The sequence below is a fragment of the Hippoglossus stenolepis genome, chromosome 22, assembly GCF_022539355.2.
Source record: "Hippoglossus stenolepis isolate QCI-W04-F060 chromosome 22, HSTE1.2, whole genome shotgun sequence".
In the NCBI taxonomy this organism is placed as follows: Eukaryota; Metazoa; Chordata; class Actinopteri; order Pleuronectiformes; family Pleuronectidae; genus Hippoglossus; species Hippoglossus stenolepis.
Genome location: NC_061504.1, coordinates 14,931,408 through 14,937,407, shown reverse-complemented (window position 1 = coordinate 14,937,407; position 6,000 = coordinate 14,931,408). Strand labels below are relative to the sequence as shown.

The 6,000-nt window shown below is 48.0% G+C and overlaps 1 protein-coding gene across 1 annotated transcript in view; it reads left to right on the top strand.

Moving 5' to 3' along the window:
• Positions 1-619: 619 nt before the first annotated feature.
• The window catches only part of ptn (pleiotrophin), a 35,729-nt gene continuing 30,348 nt past the window's right edge, over positions 620-6,000 (top strand). The window contains exon 1 of the mRNA XM_035148135.2: positions 620-870. The gene's annotated coding sequence lies outside the window, so the exon portion shown is untranslated. The remainder of the gene's footprint in view (positions 871-6,000) is intronic.

The window sequence follows — 6,000 nt, the reverse complement described above, 5'->3', positions numbered from 1 at the left end:
CCTCCAGAACTTCTCTAAATGCAAACAAGCAAAAGTAATTGTAGCCGATTACGTGACTTTCATTCCTGAGTCCAGCTCTGGAAAAAAACGGTGCCTTTTTAAAACAAAGCACTCACATCAACTCCTCGCATCACGTGTTGGACCCCTGACCCCCCCCCAAAGAAACCATCACATAATCTGATGTCATTCACATGACACAGTACAGTGTGTGTGTCTTTCAGCTCTGGCCCCGTGTAAAAGGCTGAGAAACAAAACCCCCGAGTCCAGCTGGTGTGCGTCAATACTCTATCGACTGCTGTGGTCGCGCTCACTTTTCCATGGATCAACACGATCATTTATATAACTCTGTGTGGTTTGACTTGGCCGCTGTTCCCGTCCCTGTCTGCTGATTCTCCTCGATAACCCCCTCTCTGTCATGCATCCATTTTTTGTTTTGTTGTTTTTCATGTCCGTCTCTTTCCCCCCTGCGCGTTCCTCCCGGCGGAGCTCCAAACCACTTTAGGCTTCCCCTCCTCCCTCCTCCAAACTGCACCTCCGCCTCTTTCCCTCCATCCTCTGTCTCACACGTCTCCTCTCCGGGTGTCTCACTGAGTGCCAGGCGGGGCGTCCCTGGAGTGACCTTGGGGGTAATGAGCTCCTGATCACGAGTCAGGAAACCCGGGCATTCAACACCCAACCCCACCTCCCCTCACCCCATACACACACACACACACACACACACACAAACTACACAGCTATCGTATGCTCAGCCCACAAAGAGAAATAGCATTGAAGAGGCAGGGCAGCGGGGCAGAGGTGCAGATGAAAAGAGTCTAGAGAAACTACTTCTTCAAGCTCTGATACATACAACTACCAGACCTCCAAACTCAAGTAAGTGGATTTTTGTTTTTTTTGCACACGTACTGGTGCTTGTCCTGCGTGGGGTTGGCATGATGGGATTGTGAGGTGGTAAACTGGGGCAAGAGGAAAAGTTTGAAGTGTGTTTCCAGTAGAACGGATGGTGTGAAGGCCGAGTTTGTGTGGTGTTAAGTTGCTCAAAAGAAACTTGCAATCGTAAAACTTTGGGTAAAGTTGCAAAAAAACTAAGTGTCACACATTGTTTTTTGCATGTGTCGATTCTCCACGCTCCTCTTTTGCCCGAACCGGTGAAAGTGAAGACGCTTCTGTTGACATGGTCCTAATCGCCTCTTTTGTTATACTCTTCCCATTCCGAGCAGATTTTCCCTCCGGGCTGTTGATAGGAGACGATAAACACACACACAAAAAACATAAAAGACTATTAAGCTCGAGATGCTGAGAATTACGAGCGCAGATGGAAAAGTGGCTTGTAGACGTGTTGGGTAAACAATTGAGAAGTCCTAATAATCCAGCAGCCGTGGGCTACGGTGTGACTGTGGCGCTAAATCATTAACCGGCTCTTTTATTTATTTTTTCTCCTCCTCGGTTGATTAGACTTCAAACATCCATATGCTTTGTTTAATATCGCTATCAGCCAAATAAATGCAAGCCCGGTTAAGTGTGTCTGCGCATGTGCCGCCGCCGGTTGAAGTGGGCCACTTTTTTTCCCAGGATGTCGTAATTTGGGTCAGGCCTGACTGGAATGACAAACCCCCCCGGAGCAGCCAGTATTGTGTCAGCGCTATGTGGTCCGGCAGAGCTTCTTGCTTCCGTTGCCATGGCTTTCTCCAGCCCCGGTGTAGCAACCCGAGTCACACCAAACAAGTGTTCCTCTCTGTGTTATGGGCATTCCTGCCGCGGACAAAAGCTCTCCCTCCGGCTCATTCTTGCCCGAAATGAGGTGTCCGCTCCGTTTCTTTAGAACCGACACATGGTGTGGTCCTAATGAAAGAGCTGGGGGAGATTAAACATGAGGTGGAGATGAGCTCGAGAGGCTTTGGTCCGTAGGAAGTCGGGGCACAATGTGGATTACGCTGGACGCCGGCCAGCGGAGGCCAAACTCATAACAGCTCTTCGTTTTCTAAATACTGTAGACCCTGGCATTTTGCTTTCCATGATGGCCACTTGGAGGCCTTTCAGGGGACATTTTACACATTCTGCCCTTTTCCCTTGTTAAACACTTGCCCCGCAGACTCCACCACGTGATCTCGCCTATATGTCAAGACTGAGCACAAAGCCAGTTCATTTCCTTCTGTGTCTTCACAAACGCTTTGACGAGACTGTTCTCCGCGGAGGAGCTGGAGCAATAAGGCATAGAATTGCGCTGTTAGGGCCCTGAGAAGTCCGCTCCGGGGGGGAGGGAAGCTGCCGTGAATGGAGCCAATTCTCATCTATAGGGCACAAGTAAGTGAGAGAGAGAGAAAGGGGAGAAAGAGGGGTAGGGGGGGGTGAGGACATACACAAAGATCCTCACATTGAGTGGCTGGTTTTATTCTTGTGGGGTACGCACTGACCCCTCACATGTGGGATGAACAGAATGAGCCCTGATGGGGTCCGGAGGGCCTCCACAGAAAAGGACAGGATAAAAGAGAGGGAGTAGAAGAAAAGAGGAGGGGAGGGATGCCAGGAGAGAGGCCTGTCAAGGCAACATCCTTCATTACGTCCACTTCCAGACATCAACGAGCAGGGTTTGCAGCAGATTAGAGCCGAGAAACCTGAAGACGAGAGTGTTAGAGGAGGATCAGGTGCGATACATTTAAAGTTTATGGTTTTATCTTCCTGCTGGTGGTGAGTTAACTGAGCAAGAAACACGAGCCGTTCCTCAATCATTCAGGTTGTAAAGCAGCGCAGACGAGAGATCACCTCACTATTACGTCTTAACGTGGGCCAAGCTCCATAAACACATGGATACTACACCTCCCACAATGCAACTGAGTAGTTTCTTTTATGCCCTCCTGTATTTTGTCACACTTAGAGACTCTTTAATGAACTTCATCCACAGGAAACATCATCACAGTTTACTGAAAGACGTGAAGCCAAAGCATCTGGATCACCCCCTAGTGGTTGGCTGCAGTAAGTGCTCCTCCATGTTATTGGATGGGAAAAGGGCCAAACTAAAAAAGAGTTTCTGTGATTCTAAGTTCTTATCACACAGATGTGTTCAAGTGCTCGTTTTTTAGGTAAGTTTGTTTTTTAAAGATAGTTGTGATAAACTGGAATAATCCTTTAATAAAACCTCTGGAAATGCAGATGTGAACACAACCACATCTCCTGAGCCTTCCACGGAAATCTCACCCAATTTCTTTTCTGTAATTCGCCTGCGGCGACACGCAGCGGCTGCGGCGGCACCGGCTCCCGAGGCTCTCCGGGTTAATGGCGACGTGTGGAAATGCGTGTGTTCTCCTGGAGACATCAAGCGCAGCCGGCATCTCATTACAGGCCCAATCAAAGCTGTCTGCAAAACCACTAAGCTGCTGATCAGAGAATGTTCCTCTTGTGCGCCGTCGGTCCCCACGTCCTTGGTGAGGGATTTCAAATACACAAAGTCGGGGGGTTCGTGTCCGTGCACAGGTGTTGAGGCATGTTGCGTCGTCTCCCACATCTAACTCTGCACCGTTAAATTAAAAAAGGTGCAAATTTCTTCCTCCTCCCTCGACTTCCAACCGATTTTCTGCTCTTCCGGTGGAAAAACAAATATCTAATTGTGGCCTGCATCTCTGCCGCCTCGCTGTTGACTTGATCCGATGTTTGATCCTCAGAGAGCTAATGATAACCTGAGGCCCTCCACTGTAATCAGTCAGCTCATTAGTGTCCCACTCAGTGGCACAGCCGCCCCCGCACTCGTACGCGCACAAGCTGTACCAGGGCCTCTGCCGGTGTGTAGGTGACAAAAGGCCAGAGGTCATGAGGCTGGAACTGAAGCTCTACTGAGAAAGTGAACATCCAGTAATGTGAGACTGCTGCCTGGAAATTAATTGGATGCGATTGATTGGATTTCGGTGTTGGTCCAGGGACAAACTAGGAAACAGCAACTGAAAACCAGTTTACTTATTTACTAGAATTCACTTTACATATGGAAACATGGGCTGTGTCCTCACTAATCACTATTTAGTTCACTATAGTGCTTAAAACGAGCAGAGCACATTCACTATGTTTGTTACCTAAAAGTATAAAGACTACTACAGGCCTGGGAGGAACTGCAGGGGTAATCATCCTCTAAGACTCCGTCACTATAAGCACCTCCTTTCACATCTGACCCATTTGCAGTATGAAATATTGATGAGGGCAGTTTGAAGAAGGTAAAACTGACACTTCTGCACGTTTGCCTCGTTCCAGCGTGAAGCTTTGCACAGAGAAGCAGCTGCAGTTGTGTATCTCGAGCAAATGTCAAACAGGGAATACTCAGGGTCCCTCCGGGTGCTCCCTTCACTCCAGTCTGTGTGTGTCCAGGGTTGTGTTTGCGTTTCTCTAATGAACTGAGGGATGATTTTCGTCTCACACACACACACACACACACACACACACACGTCGTCAGAGAACGAAACGCAGACAAAGAGGAGAAGTTTTGCAAAGTCTGTCTGGATATTAGCAGTTAGCCGATATGAATGTTGTCACAGTGTCTTTTCTAATGATGAACAACTGCTCCTTTATTTGAATCCCTCTCCAGATGATTACCGGCGCAGCAGAAATAAAAGTGCGTTATCGACTTGGGGAAACTTTCTCCCCGATGCAGGCTCTTGTTAAAGGTAAACCCTGAGGGGACCATTAAATACCGTATCAGCCAATAGGCTGCCAACGCCCCCCCCTAAATGCTGTAATCTATTGGCTCAATCAATGCAACCTCATTTTGTTCAGAGCTGCTTTGGAGTGGACTCCACATCCATGGCCGGTGCTGTTATTAACGATATCGTAATCATTTAAAAACAGAGAATTTGATTCTTGCGAGACGTAATCAGTATTAAAGGAAGAAAAAAAAAAAGAAGAAATATTGCGGCAGGTTGCTTTTCCTCTCAGGGATGCTGGGATTTGAGTGGAAGGTGAAATTGATGGCGAGCAACACTGTGGAACCGCATCTGCCACTTAGTGTTGCTATTCTAATCCCGTCGCTAATTGGATTGCTAATGGTAATGTAACTCAACAGATTAGAAAGGTCTGCGTAGTTTATCGTGGTTTCCAGTCGTCTTTTAAGTGCAGCGATGGCGTGAAGAAAAAAGAAAATACATTTCTCCCTCTTCGGCTCATTCAGGGAAATTAGATGTTCGGGACAGAGGATCTCTGCCTTCTCCTTCTTGCAGCTCATTTTGATTTGGTCAAACATTGGTAACCAGGCTGCTTCAAGGCCCGAATATTCAATACGTCATAACAGAATAATGTTCACAGTTTTTTGCAGCCTCCTCATGCCAGAGGGTGGTGTCTAATCCTTGGTTAAATCTCTGCAGGTTTTAATCGGGTCCAGTGGAGAGTTTCCGCTGCTCCTCTTCCTCCCTGGAGGCTCCAGATTCTGGAGAAAGTACGATTTGGAAAATTAAACACCTACAACGGGTGGGGAGAGGATTAGATTAGGCCCCACTCTGTCATCGCTGTAACACCGAGGATGGCGTTTATGTCCACCCGCCAATAAGTGATTTAGAAACCAGGATCAGTGAGGGTGTGTTCAAGAAAGCCCCCCCCCGAGGATGAAATCTTTGTCAGGAGCTTGTTACTTGCCCTGAATCCTCTGAAAGTGTGCGTCCATGTCGTCATGCCCTCGTGTCAGCTGTAAATTCATTTTGCATTTTGAATCCCTGACTTGAGAGATGAAAGTTTCATGGAGAAGAAGAAGGGGAGTCGAGTGGGAAGGAATCACGAGAAAGGGAGAGCAGGCGGAGAGAGAGAGAGAGAGAGAGAGAGAGAGAGAGAGAGAGAGAGAGAGAGAGAGAGAATCATTAGTCGTGTCCATTAGTATTCCATCCACAGCGTGAACTGTGAGACAGCCGGTCTGTCCAAATAAACAACCAGCAGAGGGGGGATGCCTCATTATAACGCGCCCTCTTTTTTCTCACCCGGAGTTCACATTCCATCAGACCATAAACACCGGGCCAGGGCTGCGGCCTTGCCCTCCAC